The following is a 20864-nucleotide window of genomic DNA, read 5'->3' on the forward strand; positions in this document are numbered from 1 at the left end:
TTGATTTTTTCTTTAATCCAATAAACCATTATATAATCCAAAAGTCATGAAGATTTACTCCCAAGTTTTCTTATAAAAGCTTATAGTATTGCATTTTAACAAATTAAATCTTTTGAGCCATGAATGTGGGGTGTCTTTCCATTTGTTTAGGTTGTCTTTAATTTTTCAACACTATTTCGTAGTGTTGAAGTTTTTTGTTTTATTTAATTTTTCATTATATATATATATACACACACACACACACACACACACACCCTTAAATAATATATGGTATTCTTTCCCTTTTTTTTTTTTTTTAAAAGATTTTTTATTTATTTATTCGACAGAGATGGAGACAGCTAGCGAGAGAGGGAACACAAGCAGGGGGAGTGGGAGAGGATGAAGCAGGCTCATAGCGGAAGAGCCTGATGTGGGGCTCGATCCCACAACGCCGGGATCACGCCCTGAGCCGAAGGCAGCCGCTTAACCGCTGTGCCACCCAGGCGCCCCTCCCTTTTTTCTTTTTACTCTACTGTACATCTCTATCTTTACATTTTTTATTTTTTTCTCTGCAATATGTCTTAGAGACATTTGCTTAAATATTATATAACATTCCATAATATGAACATAATTTTTTGTTCATGTAGTTATTCCTCTATTGGTAGATATTTAGGTTGTCTTTAGTCTTTTGTTCTTAGTAGCTGTTGCAGTGAAGGGTTTTTTTTTTTTTTTTAACATCTCTTTCCATGGGTGACTACTCTGAAGTATTGAGAAATAGATTTGCTGGGTCATGTGGTATACATAGCTATAGTTTCTTTTCTCTTTATTTTGGTTCTTTTCTTTCTTCCTGCCCCCTCCCCCCCAAATGTAAGCTCTGTGCCCAACATGGAGCTTGCAAATCTTGATCTTGGGATTGAGAGTTCATGCTCTACCCACTCAGCCAGTCAGGTGTCCCTACATGACTATAGTTTTAATACACTGCCAGAATGCTCTTCAAAGTAGCTATAGTAGGGATTCCTGGCTGGCTTAGTGGGTAGAGCATTTGACTCTTGATCTCAGGATTGTAAGTTTGAGTCCCAACGTTGAGTGTAGAGATTATTTAAAAATAAAATCTGTTAAAACAAACAAACAAACAAAAAAGCCAACCAAAAATTAGCTATATCAATTTTTCTTCTACCCGAAGTATATGCAAGTAGTCATTTTCCATGCTCATTCCAGTATTTGAAAGTAAATGGTGTCTTAATTTTGGCCAATCTAATGGATGGAAGATAGGAAAATAGTTATCTTCATTGTTTTTATTTATATTTTTCTGATTATTTATGAGGTTTAGATTATTGTAAGATAGCTTTAAGGTATGCATTTATTATTTTCTGTTGTCCATTTACTCAGACTTGGTTCCCTCCCCGCAGACTTGTTATTTTTTATTTTTTAAATATTTTGTTTATTCATTTGAGACAGATACAGAGAAAGAGAGCATGAACAGGGGGAGAGTCAGAGGGGGCAGGAGAAGCAGACTCCCTGCTGAGCTGAACCCCCCCCCCCCCAATGTGAGGCTCTATCCCAGGACCCGGAGATCACGCCCTGAGCTGAAGGCAGACACTTAACCATCTGAGCCACCCAAGCACCCCTACAGACTTGTTACTTTTAAAGGGATCTCTAATGCTTAAAGGGTCTGTTACTTTGACTGAAATGCTTGTAGCATTGAGCAAGTGGTTGAGGAGTTAGGAGTGGTTAGGTGGAGAGTAGAGCTGGTGAGGGTCAAATGACTTTGGGAGTCACCTTGATCGGCTTCCATACAAATAGCCTTTTAATATCTTTCTTTTAGTTAAATCAGTTTCAGTGAGTTTTTTTTCCTTAGCATTTGATTTCCCAGTCATTTTTCAAATTCTAAGTTGTGTGTATATGCTTTTTAAGTCTGCTTTATTAAGATATAATTTATATGCAACAGAATTCACTTAGTGTACTTTGATAGATGTATGGGCTTATAAAATCACCACCCTATTCTAGATAGAGAATATTTCCATTACTACAGAAAAAGTTCCTAATGCCCTTCAGCAGTCAGTTCTCCCATTATCCTCATCGAACCACTAATCTGATCTGTCACTGTAAATTAGCGTTGCTTATTATAGAAATTTGATATAAATGGTCATTCCCAAACCTTTTACATAGACTTCTGAGTTTAGGATTATATTCAGTTTATTAAGAAAGCGAGCTTTAAAAAATGATTAATTTCTAGATGTTTTTGGCTAAAAAATTCTTGAATTTCTTTAGAGTTGAGTGATTTCTTTTCTTTTTTTTAAGATTTTATTTATTTATTTGACAGAGAGAGACAGCCAGCGAGAGAGGGAACACACAAGCGGGGGGAGTGGGAGAGGAAGAAGCAGGCTCCGCGGAGAAGCCTGATGTGGGGCTCCATCCCAGAACACGGGGATCACGCCCTGAGCTGAAGGCAGACGCTTAATGACTGCACCACCCAGGCGCCCTGAGAGAGTGATTTCTGAATGGTGACTTGGCGACTTTACTTCACTGTTGAATTAGAAAAAAATTTTGTTTCAGTTCTGCTGTGGAAATACTGACACAATAAGGGTAACAGTACTTGAATCTCTGAAATGAGATATAGCCCAGTGGAAGGAAGATAGCAGTAGCTGATCTACCCCTATCTATTTCTATACTTGTCTCTTAAATGTTAGTTTCATGGTACTGTTTACCATTACATACATTGATTTTGGTTTATATTGTCCTGAATGTGCAGACATTGTTTTGAATGAAGGACACCATCCACAATGATAGCGTTTAGTTTTTTGCCAAAGTATATTTTTAAAAAATAAATTTCTATTTCCATAGTTTTCCTCAAAGGGAGGAAAAAAAGTCTATGCTTTTTATTTATTTAAGAGAAGGAGAGGAAGAGACTGAGGGAGAGGGAGAGAGACCATCTTCAGCAGGCTCCATGTCCAGCATGAGCCTGACGCAGGGCTGGATCTTACCAACCTGAGATCATGACCTGAGCTGAAATCAAGAGTTGGATGTTTAACCGACTGAGCCACCCAGGTGCCCCCTTGTTTATCTTTTCAAGCAGACTAAGACTAAAACATAAAACAGTAGAGGGGAGTGTGTCAAACCTGATTTCTAGCCCTTTTGTAAGATCGTAATGTTGCAGATTCAGCAAGATTTCGTGGTATTTGTTGGGAACTCCGGACAGCCAGCTCTTCTTTCTTCCTTGCATATGCCTTAATCTCTTTGCACACCTTCTACTTAAAGTTTTGCAATGGTTATTCTTTAAAAATCAAAACAAAAACAAAAAAACAACCTACCTCAGAGGTATACCCGTGTTAACCAAGATTACAGGGACTGATTATAAATTGAGTGCCAGTGTAATCTGTGTCATTCTGTTACATTGTGGGTTTTGGATTTGAACTGGAAATGTCTGTTTTCTGAAAGCACTAGTTTGTTTTAATTTATTATAAATTTGAGAAATAATTGTACATGTAATAAAGTGTAGTAACCTTAAGCTTGATATCTTTTTACGTATGTATAGACCCATATAACTACACCCAGATTAAGATAGAACATTTACAGCTCTCCTCCACTAAGACCTTCTCCCACTCTTTCCTAGTGAATATATACCCCAAAGGAGATAATCACTACTTTGACTTCTATCACGATAGTGTCTTTGTTTTTGTTTTTAGTTTCATAGTAAAAGTTCTTTTTAATTTAAAAACGTTTATTTTTTTGGTTGTAAGTTTAATAGAGCAGCGGAGTAGCATACCTAAGCTATTAGTAAAGTTACAATCAGGGATTGCTTGAAAGGCATGGAAGTGAGCAAGGTTTAATTGTATGATACAGATGATTAATAACAAAATTCTAGTGTAGTCTTATGCAGCCTTTCTCGTGGCCAGATATACTTTACCTGGTACTAGAGTACAGCCTTCTTTTTCATTTGGACTTTCTTTAATCATAAAGGAGAATCTAGAATAATAAAGTAATATAATGAATGTTCATGTACCTGCAGACTAATTGAATATTAATCTGTCATATTTGTGTGAGATTTTAAAAATTAATTTTTTGCTTTGATACAATTTCGAATTTAGTAGAAGTTACAGAAATAAGAAGGAATTTACCAATCATTGCCCTTCACCAGTTGTTTACATTTTGTTTCATATGCTTTATAATTCTTTCCCCATTTTTTTCCTGAACCCTTTGAGAGTGAGTTAGAGGAACTGTGCCCCTCCAGAATTCCTTTGAATACTTTTCCTAAGAATAAGGTATGGATGTTCTTTCACATAACCACGGAGTAATCCTTTATGGAGTTTTAGAGTTTAATTTTGAGGATAGTCTTATATCTAAGTTCTTGGATATACCTCACAGTTTGCAAGATATTTCACACACTGCCTCAGGTTCCTCTATCAACAGAAGTTTTAGTATGTTTTTAAGCTTAACTAAATGCAAATGTAGTTTCTTTTACTTTTGGTCAAGATGTTTTGAAATTTGAAAATTAAAATTCATCTTGCTAACTTTGGCTTGTATTTCATTAGGTTTATTGTCATCATCATCATTACAGTATCTTCACATAATTTTTGAACTGAGAGGCACTAATTAGGCTTTAGTCTGTCAGTGTTCTTTGCACACCAGTGCTGTGAAGTGTCAAGATGATACATAAACTCAGCAGATCATTTTTAGTTGTCCCTTATCACTGACTCCCACAGAAATGATATATGTATGCTTGTCCAAGCCACATTTATTCTCCTTTCTGTTTTCCTGGTAAGAGTACATGTTTTTAGGGCAGTTGATGTATGGATAAAGGCATTTGTATTGTGTTTACTTTCTATGGAAGTGAGTAAATTTGTTTGTGAAAATTAAACTCAGTACACTAAAGGTCTTAATACATATCTCACCAAATGAGCAACTGTTCGAGTATCTAAGGGAGGTGGTGGTTTTCCTTGTGCCCTGTTTAGATATTCTGGAGCCCAATTTTTCTCTTGTACATGTAACTTCAGAAGTTTTCTCTGGTTATGTTTGCATTTTAGTGTAAAATTTATAATACCTCTTTTCCTTAGTATCTTTTAGTTTTAGTACTTTATTTGTAGAATTTGAAAAGATCTTACCATTGTTTTAGGGGAAAATTGAATTCAGGTGATCATGTCACATCATGGTAAGGTGTCCCATTTTAGCATGGTGTTTAGAATCTAGAAATATACTAGCGCTTTGACCTTGGGCAAAATACTTAATCCTTGGGCAGATTACTTAATCCTCGGGAGACTTGCAGTCCTCACTGAATGGGGATAAATAGTACGTACCCCAACAACAACCCTATGAAGATTAAATGAGATAATGTATGAAAGTACATAGCTCAGTGATAGGCACACAGTTCAGTAAATACTAGCTTTTAAGTAGGAATATAATCCTACTTATTCGGACTTTGGTTTTGTTTAACAAAATAATACTTAAATATTCCTTTAGACTAGTTTTATTAAGCCTATAACGTTCTGTAGTATTTAAACAGAGCTCTGTATGCAGTGTTTAACTAGTTTTTTTGTGAACAGAGTAATGGATAGTTCTATAATGATTACTTTTTAATAGTTTTTTAATGTATATTGGTTTATTTTCCAGTAATCTCATGGGATTGTATGGGCAGGACAGATAATTATATTTCTTTTGAGAGCTCAAGAAACAGATTACCTAGAGAGTGTGGTGTAACTAAGTTACTGATACATAACTGGGTATTAGTGGGAATAGCTAACATGTATGTGTTACTAAATGCTAGTACACTTTTAGTTGCTTCTGTGTATTAGATCACTTATAATAACACTGTGAGATATTTTTGCTGTCAGAAACATGTTAATGAAAAGAGACCTGCTCAAGATGATAGAACTAATAAATGCCTGAATTAGGTTTTGAGGCAAGGTCTGCCTGTGCATAAATGCCTAAAAGCTAACACTCTTTAGAATGCTAGTGTATGTTTTTAATTTTAACACTGGTATTCCCTTGAAACCTTTGTTTAAAAGAGCAGAAACTGAAGTGACAGTGCATAGTAAAAGGGGAAATCCTATTCCTCCACTCTGCCACAAGCTGTGGGGAGTAGAATAAAGGAATAAAAGCAGGAGATCTGGTCTTAAATGCTGACTTTTGCAAAAGAATTTGCCTTTCTGATTAGATTTACTGTCTGGTTGAATAATCTTTTATCTTCCTGTTCCCTTTTGCAGGGAGAAGTTTAGAGGCTGGAGACAGATCAGCTATCTGTTCTGATATCCCTTAGATAGGTTTTCATTCTTCCTGTTCTATAGTCTGTAATTATAATTTGAAAGGATTAGATTTAAAAAGAGTAAAAGATTCCTTAACTTCTATAGTTTTATTAAAGTATTGACCCTAACCCCATAACTTATATATATATACATATATATATGTAATGTATTTATGTATAAATATTTGTGTGTGTGTTTATTTATTTATTTTAACTCTGTATTTATGCTTGGGAACTTTTAGGTAGTCATAGTCTTGTTAATATACTGAACACATAGACCAATTGTCTTATCCAGTCAGCTTTTTGCTTCCTTGCCCTTACATTTGTTTCATTGTGCTGGTGCCCATAACAACACAAACTTACAGCCCAGTAATGCAGGGCAAATACACTTCCTTCCTTCCCTGGAGGCTTTTCCTGTACTAGATGCCAACTGGGACGGTGGTGAGCCTGGGAGTTTAATGGAAAACCTGATTTCCTGACTTTCTCTCCTTTGGATTAGATTGTCTCAGTGCTGAAATAGGCTTTAAGAAGTGAGTAGAAAGCAGTGCCCAGCTTGAGGTTATTTAAAAAAATATTCAGCTTTAGAGTGAATGGATTTCTTCCTTTGTTAACATCTCAGAACATGTTGATGGGTTTAATGTCACTGTTTAATAATAATCTGTAGTAGAACATTATTTAGTGACACCCAAGTTTTCAATTTAATAGCCGTTTATTTGCCTTGGCAAATTCTCTGTATTTTCCTGTATTCCCCAAGACTTGCTTTTCTTTACAGTTTTCCAAGTTAATTTCTTTCTTTTATTAAATTAAAAAAAATTAAGATATTTATTTATTTATTTATTTATTTATTTATTTTAGTAGTCTCTACACCCAACACGGGGCTTGAATTTATAACCTCAAGATCAAGAGTTACATGCTCCACTGACTGAGCCAGCTAGGCGCCCCCAAGTTAATTTCTTTGAATAGAATATAATATTGTAATATTAAAAAATATGCCCCCCCATCCTTTCCATTTGAGTTTTAAGATGCTTCTGTTTTTGATATTACTGTTTTGGCTAAAAGACTTCCTGGAGAATTTGATGTGATGTTTGGATTTTAAAGGCTTTTATTTTACCCCCTTTTCAGAACCTTCTGTCAAGTACTCACTTCTACAGCTGGCAAAAGTAAGATACTTATTGATAATGGATTAAGCTTCATTAGTATATGACATCTTATTTTCTTGTTATCTTTCTTGTCATTACGTACTAATGTTTTAGCTTTACTGTATTTTGTCTTCGTTTGGATCTGGCAGTTTTAATATCCTTATTAGCAGGGCTGAATCTCCTTTCTCAGGAGAATGCTGACACTTTAAATGGCTATGAAACTTCGTTGTTTGAGTGCCTACTGAGCATCAAGATGTTCTTTTCTGGAGATCCCTTTCTTTACCACACACTTTTTACCTTCAATAGATCATAGCAGTCTTGGGGCTCAGCAGCAACTTGTTCTCTCCTCTTTTTTGTGCTTGTCTACTTTTTTCTTTCATAAAATTCTGAAGATTTGTTTTTACAAAATATTAGTTTTTAAAATAAAAAATTTGGTGAATAATAGCACTACATGTAATTTTTGGGTCTCAAGTAAACATCCAATTGCATTTCATAAATGTGTGTTAAAGGATCTAAATCTGTGAATGATGGAATAAACTTCCCAAAGCTTGTTCTTGTAGTTGATGATGCTTCAATAGGTATAGACCTTTCTGAAATCTGAGTCTGATTTGGAACCGTATGTGTACTTCTGTCATACTTGTCATACTTAAGGGAAAAAAATTTGTATTGTGAGCTCAGAGTTAAATTTTTCTTGGTCATTGGAGTAATGAGTGTTTAAAATTTTTTTTTCCCTTTTTTTCCCCATAGATTCCTTGCTTAGGACTGGCTATATAATTTGCAGGGTTCCTTTAAAAAAAAAATTAAGAATTTCAGAATGATTATAGCAGGATTAAACCAAGCATGGAGTCATGTGACTGCACAGGTTGTGCACCCAAGAAGCTGGCCTTGTTTTGGTTAATGTGTTCAGTTCCTCAACAGATAATTTATTTTATTTTTAAAAAAGATTTATTCATTTCTGAGATTGCGCGAGTTGGGGGAGGGCAGAGGGAGAGAATCTGTAAGCAGATTCCCTGCTGAGCGTGGACCCCTGCAGTGGTGTCTCAGTCTCACGACCCATGAGATCATGACCTGAGCCAGAACCAAGAAGAGTTGGACGCTTAACTGACTGAGCCACCCAGGTGTGCTGTTCAACAGATAATTTAGAAAAATTGTGTACATTTTCTAATTTTGACACATAAGTGTATATTTTACTGTTCTTATTTGAAGAAAACATGTCCATACTAGGATTTAAAATCGTCTTGAACTGTTTTATGCTAGTTTTATTTTCTAACTTAAGATCTGGTTAAGGAGTGTCACAGTATAAATTGTTCTTATTATACGTTTAAATTAAATAAAAAACACAAAACTATGGATCTTAAAGATGCGAAAGGGACTGTATTGGAGGTGATTGTTTTGTTTTGTTTTGTTTTATTCAGAGATCGAAGTCTTCTAGAGATAAACGTTTGAAATTGATGATCCTGAGTTGTGACTTTAAGTCACATGCTTACTCACTCTTGAGATAACTTTATAAACCTTTTCAGGCATGCTAATTAAGGTTAGCTGAAACTACTTTTAGTAAAAGCCCTGTGCTTGTTTTCCCAGTGAGCTAAATCAAGCAGTAATTTCTGAAGATTTTTTTTTTTTTTTTTTTTTTTTTTACAGGAAATAGGATTTATTGGTGGGCATGAATAGGGAGGGGGCAGTGCCAAGGTTCTCATGACTGCAGAGCCCTCCACTAGTCCAAGGGGCCACGATTAGGGATGTATTTGACCCCACAGCCATCTGGGACGAGCTGCTTTTCAGCTACCATGTCTTCAAATTCGTCTGCATTAAACTTAGTAAAGCCCCATTTCTTGGAGAGGTGGATCTTCTGGCAGCCAGGGAACTTGAACTTGGCCCTGCCTAGGGCTTCAGTCACATGCTCCTTGTTCTGCAGCTTGTTATGGATGGACATGATGACTTGGCCAGTGTGGACCCTGCTACTGTGCCCTGGGGCTTTCAAAAGGCATCCCGTATGCCTATCTGCAGCCTAGCTTGGAGATAGCATGAGCTCAGACCTCAGTGTCCACTGGAAAGGGCTGTCTCCAAGGTCCCTTAGGGCAACCCATACAATCAGCCGGCTGCATACACCACCAAGGAGGCTACTCTTTGGGCCCCCATGGAGAAAGAGCACAGTCGACTTGAAGATAACATTTTTTAATGAAACTCTTTAAAGTTTTCTGGGTAGACATTATTCTGGGATGACTTCCTGTGTATGCAGGTATTACTTGCATGTTTTATACAAAAGAATAACAATTGATGTAGATTATTAGATAGCAGCTGTACCTTTTAATAAGAATATTACTGTACTTTTAACAGGTAAGAAGTTTTATGGGAGCTGAAACTAGAACTCCCCTTTTTTTTTCCAAGTAGGAAATTAGAATGTTATCAAAGGTCCAACATTTTTTTTCCCCTCTTCCGCCTCCTCTCCATCATCAGGTTAGCAGGTGGTTAAACAACCATTTACCTGACAGAATGTGCTGGGTGATTGACAAAAGCCATCAATAGAACACATTCCCTTGATCATGTCATGAAATTGATCTCCTTGGAGGCTAATTAACTTCATGGAAATTTCTGTACCTTAGAGGAACTTTAGACTTTACACACAACGCTGATCACCTATAAATGCTTGTACTTTGGTTATATGGAAGACCACAAGTTCATATGCATTGCCTCAGATTTGAAACAGAGTTGGTGACCTTTGTAAAGTGGTACATATAATCTGGTTGTACAGCTTTTTCTAGGTACTATACCTACTACTTTTGGATGAGGGTTAGAGCCCCTACTTTAGGATACAATATTAGGATTTTTAAAAAATTAAAATAGACTTTATATAGTGAAATACACAGATAGAAGTATGCAGTTTGAGTCTCAGTAAATGTTTAGGGCTATGTAGCCACTGCCTCAATCCTGATGTATAACTTTATATTAAAATGTTCTCTCATGGCCCCCTTCTGGTTATTTCCACTTCTCCTCCCACCCAAATACTGTTCCCACCTAAACTATGTTTCTGTCACCATAGATTAGTTTTATCTGTTTTTAAATTTAAATTTAAATAAATAAATTTAAAAATAAATTTTATTTTTATTTAAATTTATTTATTTAAATTTAAAATAAATTTATTTATTAAAATTAAACATTTATTTTATTTAAATTTATTTATTTAAAGTAAATCGTATTTACTCTTTTATAATTTGCTGCTTTGAGTCAGTGTAATGCTTTTGAGATTCATCCATGTTGTTCATTTTTATTGCTGAGTAGTATTCCATTGAAGAAATGCATCCGCCAGTTGTTTATCTGATCACTTTGTACCGGACATTTTGAGTTCCTTCCAGGTTTGGGCTATTATGAATAAAGTTGCTTTGAACATTTGTTTCCAAGCCTTCTTGTGATCACAGTTTTCACTTCTCTTGGGTTAATATCAAGGAGTGGAATTGCTGGATCATGGAACACATGGATGTTTAACTTTATAAGCAACTGCAAGACTGTCCTCCAAAATGGTAATGCCAGGTGTACACTTTCATGAGCCATGTATGAGTTCCAGTTACTCAACATCCTCACATTTGTTCTTGTAAGTCTCTTTAATTTAGTTATCCCACTGGGTGTGACAGGGTATCTCCTTGTAGTGTTTCCACTTGCATTTCCCTGATGATTGATGATGATCCACATCTTTTAATGTACTTCTTGGCCATCGATAATATCTTTGGTAAGGTTTCCATTAAAATCTTTTGTCTATAAAATTTTTCTTCCTCTTATTGATTTGTGTTTACTCTTTATATATTTTGGACATGAATCCTTTATCAGATATATGTATTTGCAGATATTTTCCCCCACTCTGTGAATTTCATTTTCTTAATGGTCTCTTTAATAATCACAGATTTTAACAATTTTTAAAATCTTTTTTGTTGTGGGGAAAATATACATAACAAAATTTACCATTTTAACCATTTTATTTTTTTTTGAAGGTTTATTTATTAGAGAGCATGAGTGGGGAGGAGGGGCAGAGGAAGAGGGAGAAGTAGACTCCCTGCTGGGCAGGGAGCTTGACGTGGGGCTCGATCCCAGGACCCTGAGATCATGACCTGAGCCGAAGGCAGATGCTTAACTGATTCAGTCACTCAGGTGCCCCCCATTTTAACCATTTTAAAGTGTATAGCTCAGTTGCATCAAGTATATTCACAATGTTCTGTAACTGTCACTGTGTATTTCCAGAACTTTGTCATCATCCCAAACAGAATCTCTGTACCCATTAAATAACCAGAGAATTTTTTAAAAAAATTATTTATTCATTTTAGAGGGGGAGTGGCGGAGGTAGAGGGAGAGAGAAATCTGAAACAGACTCCCCACTGAGCGCAGAGCCCAGCACAGGGCTCTATCCCATAACCCATGAGGTTACAACCAGAGCTGAAATCAAGAGTCGGACTCTCTAGGGGCGCCTGGGTGGCTCAGTTGTTAAACATCTGCCTTCGGCTCAGGGCGTGATCCTGGGGTTCTGGAATTGAGCCCTGCATCAGGCTCCTCCGCTGGGAGCCTGCTTCTTCCTTTCCCACTCCCCCTACTTGTGTTCCCTCTCTCGCTGGCTGTCTCTCTGTCAAATAAATAAGTACAAAAAAAAAAAAAAAAAGTTGGACTCTCAACCAACTGAGCTACCTAGGCGCCCCTGGAGATTTTGTTTTAAAAGATTTTTATTTTTACGTAAGCTCTATACCCAACATGGGGCTCAGACTTACAATCCTGAGATCAAGAGTCACATGCTCTATTGACTAAGCCAGCCAGGCACCCCAATAATAAGAGATTTTTTGTATGATTTTTTTTAAGACAGGGAGGGGGAGGGGCAGAGGAGAACAGAGAGAATCTTCAGCAGGTTCCACGCCCAGCATGGAGCCCTATGCAGGGGTTGATCTCACGACCCTGAGATCATGACCTGAGCTGAAATCAAGAGTAGGATTCTTAACTGACTGAGCCACCCAGGCACCCCTTTATATGATATTTGTAGTATAAAAGTTTCTGTGTAAAAGCAGTCAGTATTTTGCCTTTTGAATGCCTTTAGTTTTTTAGTTTATTGGCCTTTCCATGACAGCTTGAACTATGTGATGTGTATAGTTTTCTTGTCTACCTTTGCCACTCTTAGCGGTAGAGGGGATAATACATTAAGATACTATCTGTCATTGTCAGTTGTTTTAGGTAAGAACCTTTACTTCTTTCTGACTTGCCTGTTTTGTGATATTTTATTCTAGACCAAGTATCTTCACTTGAAGTCATGTTTTTGATCACGATAGGGGAAAAAAGTCAGGCTTTGAGTTTACTGCCTTTTCTTCCTACTCAAGAGGACAGGAAGTGGATAAGGAAATACCGAGCTAAGTTGGATGAGAATGGTATTAGTGGTCTTCCAAACAGATTCTGTTATCCTCAGGACATCTGTAGCTTCTGGCATACAGAGGCAGCATGACTTTTGGAAAGTAGGCACCAATCTTCATTTCTGTGATAGTCTTTAGTTTTGCGAGCTACTTTAGTTTTGCGAGCTACTTTGCTCTGTTGCCTTCAGTGTTGATTTGCTTATTTCCCCACTCCCAAACAAATAAAACTCTTCTTTTTTTCTAGAATTGAAGACCCTTGAATATCTTTCCCTTGTTCCAAAAATTACCCCATCACAAATTTGTTATTCTCATGCATTTCATTCTCCCAAGTTGTCTTTTTTTGAATACTTTTTGTAGTAAAACGTGACACACAAAGTGCATGAGATGCAAATGTACAGTGTAATGAATGTTTATATAAAGTGAACGCTCATGTCACTATCACCCAGGTCAATACATAGAACATCCCCAGCACCCTCAGAAAGCTGCCCTGGTCTCTGTTCCTTCCTACACAGCTCCCTCTCCCTTCCTCTTAGAAATAACTAACCACTGTCCTGGTCTTCATGGTTATCACTATCTGACTTTCATTGATATTGTTACCTACCTGTGTATCCATAAACAATAGCTAGTTTTGTCTGTTTTTCAATGGAACTGTACTCTGTGTATTTTCTGTTGCACATTCCTATGTGTTGTGTTGATCTAATTCACTTTTATTGCTGTTATGTGGTACATTTTCGATCATGATAAGAGGAAATATACTATAAATTATCCTATTGTTGGTGGACATCAGGGATGTTTCCGGGTTTGGGCTACTATGAATAATGCTGCTGTGAATATCCTTACACATTTCTTCTGGTGCAGTGTTACATTTTAGGGTGTATACCCAGGAGCACAGGTGCCAGGACACAGAATATGTATCTTCAACTTCAGTGCCATGTTGTTTTCTAAAGTGATTTATCAGGGTGCCTGGGTGGCATAGCGGTTAAGCGTCTGCCTTCGGCTCAGGGCGTGATCCTGGCGTTATGGGATCGAGCCCCACATCAGGCTCCTCCGCTATGAGCCTGCTTCTTCCTCTCCCACTCCCCCTGCTTGTGTTCCCTCTCTCACTGGCTGTCTCTATCTCTGTGGAATAAATAAACAAAATCTTTTAAAAAAATAAAGTGATTTATCAGTTCACATTCCCATTAGCAGTGAATGAGAGTTTCCATTGCTCTGCATCCTCATCAACACTTGATATTGTCAGTGTTTTCAATTTTTGACAAATTTGGGGAGGTTAAGTAGTAATATGTTGTGGTTCTAATTTGGATTTCCCTGATTATTGGGTTCGAGCATCTTTGCCTGTTTTATGGGCCATTTGGATTTCTTCTGCAGTTGCCTATTTTCTCTTTTTCTATTGCATTATTTATCTTTTTAAAAAATACTAATTTATAATTCTTTATATATTCTGGACTTTGTTGGTTAAATTTGGGCAAATATTTTCTTCTATTTGGCTTTGTTTTCACTGTGTTTATGGTCTTTTGATTAATAAAATTCTTTAATGTAACCAAACTTTTTTTTCCCTTTATGGTTACTTTTTTGTCTTACTTGAGAAATCTTTTCTACTCAGAGGTCATGAAAGTATTTTCTTCTCAAACATTTTTTTGAAGATTTCTATTTTTGGGGAGTGCCTGGCTGGCTTAGTCGGAAGAACATTGTGACTCTTGATCTCGGGGTTGTGGGTTTGTGCCCCACATTGGGTGTAGGGATTATTTTAAAAAATCTTTAAAAAAAAGATTTATGTTTTTTGCCTTTCATGGTTATGTCAGTAGCCCACTTGATTTGCTTCTAATGTATGAAATAGGGGCCAATTTCATTTTTTTCCCCATCTGAATATCAGTTGACCCAACACACTTTATTGAAAGGCCAGTCCTTTCCCTACTGTTGTATATTACCTCTTTTTTCATAAATCAGGTGTTTGTTTATGTGTGGATATGTTTCTTGGTTCCCTGTTCTGTTCCACTGGTCTTTCCCTGTGCCAGTATCACACCATCTTTAGCTAATGTGGTTTAATTTTGATACCTGTTTCACTAAATTTTCCCACCTTGGTTCCTCCCCCCTTTTCAAGAGCATTTTGGCTGTTCTTGGGTGTTTTGCGTTTTTAGAATCCTTTTATCATATCCTCCAAAACAAAACACACTGTGCTGGTATTTTGATTTGGATTGTATTGCTTTTCAGTTGTTTTTTTTTTTTTTAATGTCTTTTCCCACTATGGGTCTCAGATTCATGACCCACAGATCAAGAATCACGTGCCCTACTGACTGAGCCAGGCGCATCTCTCCTCTTTATTTCTAATAATGCTTTAAAGTCTACTTTACCTTGTGTTAGTATACCCAAACCATTTTTCTGTTTGTTAGTATTTGCATGATATTTCTTCGTTGTCTGTTTTTCAGATTTTCTGTTTCCTTAAATTTCAGTTGTGTGTTTCTAACAGTGTGTGGTTGGTCTGTTTAAAAAATTTGGAGGCTGGGCACCTGGGTGGCTCAGTCAGTTAAGCATCCTACTCTTGATTTTGGCTCAGGTCGTGATCTCAGGGTTGTGAGATGGAGCCCCATGTCGGGCTTCATGCTAGATGTGGAGCCTGCTTAAGAGTTTCTCTCCTGCTCCTTCTGCCCCCTACTCCCCAGATTTGGAGGTTGATGGGATGTACAGCTCTCTCTCTTCAGAATTTTAGCAAATAACCCAAGGGCAGAAGCCGACCCAAATATTGGACTCATCTCTCTGAATTTCAGTCTTCTTTCGTATCTCAGGGAATTTAATTTTGAAAATAGCTCACTGTGTTTTTATGTCTTTTATTTTTTTTTTAAGATTTATTTATTTGAGAGAGAGAGATAGCGAGAGAGAGAGCAGGAGGAGGGAGAAGCAGGCTTCCCATGGAGCAGGGAGCACGATGTGGGTCTTGATCTCAGGACCCTGGTATCACGACCTGAGCCGAAGGCAGACACTTAACCGACTGAGCCACCCAGGCGCCCCCATGTCTTGCTTTTAAGAGAATTTTATTTTATTTTTTAAAAATTGATTTATTTGACACAGAGCGAGCACAAGCAGGGGGAGCAGCAGGGAGAGGGAGAGGGGGAAGCAGGCTTCCTGCCAAGCAGGGACCCTGATGCGGAGCTTTATTTTTGGTGCCCCTTTATTTTATTTTTAAGATTTATTTTATTAGTTTGTGTGCCAAACCCAGGAATGAACCACTTTTAAGATAATTTTAAATATTTTATCCAGCTTTTTGAGTTGTCTTTAGCCTGGTTGGTGATTTGAATTACTCATTGTTGCTAGAAGTGTTTTAATCTTTATTTGGGGTTTCTGTTGAGGATTTTGTACTAAGATTTTGTGTGTTTGGATTCTTTCTGCTTAAAATTTGAACTTTGATTACATAGACTTGGAGGGAGTTACCTTGGGTTATACAGTAAACTGGGGTCAGGGTTGTAGTGTGAATTGATGTGTTAAAGGTTAAGATATGACCTTAAGATACACTGTGAAGTTTGTTAATTCATTTTTGTGACTCGACTTCATCCTGGGATGAAAGTTGCTTTAACTTATCTAATATTACCCCCATTAGTTTTGTAGTGGACTGACAGGAAGGCTTGATTGTTCTGTTGCTAGGTTGAGAAGCATTGGATAAAGAAGCAGGAGAAACATGCAGCAGTGCTGGAATGGAAACAGGGAATTAACGATCCTGGACAAACTTTGAGCCCACTTGAAACTGCCATTTCACCCCAGCGATAATCTGAAATATTGTCTAATATATTTAAAAAATCTTAGCTCTTTTCATAGTTGGATGTAAGTGCAAGATGGAATTAAAATTCTAAAGAAACCTGGAGTGGCTCTTGGATCTGCCCGTCAGGTAGTGAAAGGAATAATTTCAAAAATTATTGTCGGAACATTAGGGTTAAAAAATTTAGAAAGTAGTTCAGTAGTAACTGATTTGAATGAATGGGAAAGATTAAAACCAGAGATGTACTAGATCAGCTAGGAGCTAACATATTTTGCATTGGGAGGGAGACATGATTAACCTAAATTTGTGTGTATGCACCATGGTATGAAGATCACTTGATTCTTCATTTGATACACATTATCCCTGGGAGCCCTGTTTTCTCCTCTTCATCTCCTGCTTTCATTCCTCTCTTTTCTTATTTGACTGATAGAACAATGAACTATTGCAAACCTTAGTTGCTTTCCATTAATATATATCCAGAGTATTAAGTTCTATCTCTACCTTTCTATTTTTGTTTTTTTACTTTATTTATTATTTTTTTTCGTAATCTCTACACCCACTGTGGGGCTTGAATTCTCAACCCTGAGATCAAGAGTCGCATGCTCTTCCGACTGAGCCAGCCAGGTGCTCCTCTTTTTTTTTTTTTTTTTTTAAAGTAAACATTTAATCTATATATTTCTTTCCTCTTCATCTTTAGGCCTCCAGGAATTTATACAATTTAGTAGACTGCATAGTCCAGATTCTCTTTTGGGGAGGTTCAGTTGAACATGTGAATGACAAGTCTTCACAGATTTACATTTAAGCTTTTAAAAACGTTAGATTCTTATGCTTTACCCTAGACATTTTAGGCCGTCTGATCAGATCGGAGTTGCATTGTGGTAAGAGGCACTTTAAATACGAAACATATTTAAATAATACTGAATAGATAATTATTAATAAGTAGTGCTACATGAAATAGACATTTGTCAAAAGGAAAGTAGTCTGGGAAAAATTTGCATTTTCTTTTACAGACTGGGGCTAAATATGGGTGTATGCACATGCATATATATTATTTATAAGATTAATAAATCCAGGGGCACCTGGCTGGCGCATTCGGTGGGGCATGTGACTCTTGATCTTGGGGTCGTGAGTTCGAGTCCCACTTTGTGTGTAGAGATTACATAAATATTAAAAAAAAAAAATCCAGGGACACCTGGGTGGCTCAGTTGGTTAAGCCACTGCCTTTGGCTCAGGTCATGATCCCAGGGTCCTGGGATTGAGTCCTGCGGGGAGCCTGCTTCTCCCTCTGCCTGCCGTTTGCCCTGCTTGTGCACTCCCTCGCTCTCTCTCTCTCTCTCTCTGGCAAATAAAATCTTAAAAATCCAACTTTTTAAAAAAATAAAGTGATTTCTATACCCTGTGGGCTTTGAACTCTTGACCCTGAGATCAGGAGTAGCATGCTCTACCGACTGAGCCAGCCAGGCACCCCCAAGTCCAACTTATATGGACACAACACAAACAGGACAGGATGAATATGCATATGGATACTCTGGGGAAGCAAGATGGTAGTAAAGTGACATTCATCGAGGAGCAAGTTCTTTGTTAAGAATTTTAGCTAATGTGAGCAAGGCAGAATACTTGATGGGCAGGTAAAACTGTTGAGTGCTAGCCAGCTGATTGGTTACTTTTCTTTCTGGTAAAATTTTATTTGCAGTAGATCTATATAAATGCTTTATCACAGAACACAGAAATTAGCTGTAGTTGCTATTTTCTATTGGTATATTTCTGGTTTTCTCATTTTTGGAAATGTTTACTTTTATCTCTGAAATATCTGTTTAACAGTTACAATGAATGAACTATTAATTGTGCTCATTGCTAAAATCACTACTGCCTTTGATTTCTAATAAAAGCAAATTTCTCCAGAAATCAAATTTAATATAAGATCCACGTTAATTTCTGGAAATGAGTTATTATTTAAGAAAATATTTGATGATTTCTTGTAATCATAAAATAGAATATTTTACTTTCCTTCTTTGAAGCTGTAATTTTTAAGTATATTAGAGTTTTAGATTACTGAGAAATTATCTAATTTGTAGCCTTAGTGTGAAAGAAAAAAAATGGTATAGTTTGTATTACCATCTAGGAAAGTTTAATGAGTGTTTTTGTCAAGAAGAAATCTATAGGGGTGCCTGGGTGTCTCAGTCAGGTAAGCTGCTGCCTTCAGCTCAGGTCATGATCCCAGGATCCTGGGGCTGATTGAGCCCCAGTTGGGCTCCCTGCTCAGTGGGGAGTCTGTTTCTCCCTCTCTCTCTGCCCCTCCCCTCTGCGCGTGCTCTCTGTCATGCGTGTGTTCTCTCTCTCTCTCAAAATAAATCTATAAAACTTTAAAAACTAAGTTTTGTCTAAGTATGCAATATCTAATAGTTATCTTGTATTCAGTTAATACAGGACATAGTAAATGGGATGATTTGTATTTGAGTTACAGTGATGCCTGAATTCTGTCTCTTTGGTTGTTTAAAAAAAAAATCTGGTGTACATCATTATGATTTTATTAAGGAAATCAGGCTGAATATGTGAATCATCTGATTTTGTTATTCAGGACTCTTGGTTGCTGCTGACAAACTGAATTAGAGCTTAAATAAAAGAAGGTGTGTCTTTATTGGCAGGATACTGGAGCAGTTCATATAATTGAAAAACTGTGACAGCCAGAGAGAGGACTTGGAATTGGGGGTACAGTGTCTTAATTATTCTAGTTTTGCATCTCTCTGGTCTTTGGTGTGATTTCTCTCAGGCTTCTCCTGGCTCATGGCTATACAGTCCAGAGTCTCTTCTTATTCTTGGTGTCTCAGTAATATTTTCCACTGTGCCCCTTCACCAAAAGAAATAGTAGTATTTCCGTTTATTAAGTAGTTAGGGCCAAACAGCTTAAGTGTTTATTTCCTAACAGTTTAGCTATTTGGAAAATTGATATATGTAATTTCAAAGAAAACATTTTAATTTTAATATGTATGCCTGTTGGGTACTGTACAAATTCTCAAACTTTGGTATCAGATATTCTGGCTTTTTTTCCTGTTCGGAACTGATTTTTATATGATACTTGGTTTTTTATCATAGCAACTTGCTTAAAAACCCTGTTTCTTAAATATTGAAAGGAATGTTTTTTGTGCTAGTTTTGAAATTATGAACCATCTCAGTTTGTTTGGTCCACATACGTCTATTATTGCTGTTTCCCTCAAAAACTAAAGAGTCCCTGTAGTGCCCCTGTGAATTTACTGTGGTACCCCCCAAGGTACCTCAGCACACAGCTTGGAAACCATGATTCTAAAAGAAGGGAGGGATTTTTTTTTTTTTTTTTTTAAGTAATCTCTATGCTGAGTGTGGGGATTAGATTCAGGACCCCAAGATCAAGAGTAGCATGTCTACCAACTGTGCCAGCCAAGCGCAAGAGGAGGATTCTGTTTGTTTTTCTCCTTGGATCATGTAGTTGAGGGAATAAGCTATGATTTGGTCAACCTGGGATATTCACCCATTTCTGTGCTTACAGGGGCATAGTATTCCATTGTATGGCTGTATCAATTACATATTTACAATTGTTCAAAAATTACATACAGGGCATAAATTAACATTTTGTGTATCTATGACTGTTTCCATAGCACAGATTCTATTCAGTCTCACCTAACACTTAAACTACAAAAATTTTTTTGGATTTGAAAGCATGATCTTTGTGATTTCATAATTATCTGGGTAATTGAGAATCAAAGACCTAAACTTAAGAGGTAAAACTGTAAAACTCTTGGAAGAAAACATAGGGGAAAAGTTTCATGGTATTGCATTTGGCAATGATTTCTTGGATCTAACATCAAAAGCACAGGCAGCAAAAAAAAAAAAAAAAAAAAATTTAAACTATATTAAAAACTTAATGTGCATCAGAGTATACTATCAAGAATGGAAAGGAACCTAGAGAATGGGAGAAAATGTTTACAAACCATATATCTGATAAAGGATTACTACAGAATACATAAAGAAACACACATAAAGAATACATAAAGAAACAAGCTCAACACCAAAAAACAACCCACCTAAAAAGTGGGCAAAGACTTGAATAGATATTTCTTCACATAGATTATAGAAATAGCTAGTGAGCACATGGAAAGATGTTCAACATCACTAGTCATTGGAGAAATGCAAATCAAAACCATGAGATGTTACCTCGCACCCATTAGGATGGCTATTATCAAAAAAGTGGGAATGAGTTAACGATATGGAGAAATTAGAATCCTCGTGCATTGCTGGTGGGAATGTAAAATGGTGCAGCTGCTGAGGGAAAGCAGTGTGGTAGTTTCTCAGAAAATTAAACATGAAATTACCATATGATCCAGCAGTTACGCTCTTAGATATCTACCCAA

At 36.8% G+C, this 20864-nt stretch overlaps 1 protein-coding gene and 2 pseudogenes across 16 annotated transcripts in view; 1 reads left to right on the plus strand and 2 right to left on the minus strand.

Moving 5' to 3' along the window:
- The window catches only part of MTMR3 (myotubularin related protein 3), a 137781-nt gene that overhangs the window by 44967 nt on the left and 71950 nt on the right, over window positions 1-20864 (plus strand). The window lies entirely within an intron of this gene.
- LOC148107430 (large ribosomal subunit protein uL16-like) lies at window positions 8968-9479 on the minus strand (annotated as a pseudogene).
- Window positions 9412-9521, minus strand: LOC123788265 (small nucleolar RNA SNORA70; annotated as a pseudogene).

Source organism: Ursus americanus, chromosome 30 (genome assembly GCF_024610735.1).
Source record: "Ursus americanus isolate L20-20 chromosome 30, mUrsAme1.1.p, whole genome shotgun sequence".
NCBI lineage: Eukaryota > Metazoa > Chordata > Mammalia > Carnivora > Ursidae > Ursus > Ursus americanus.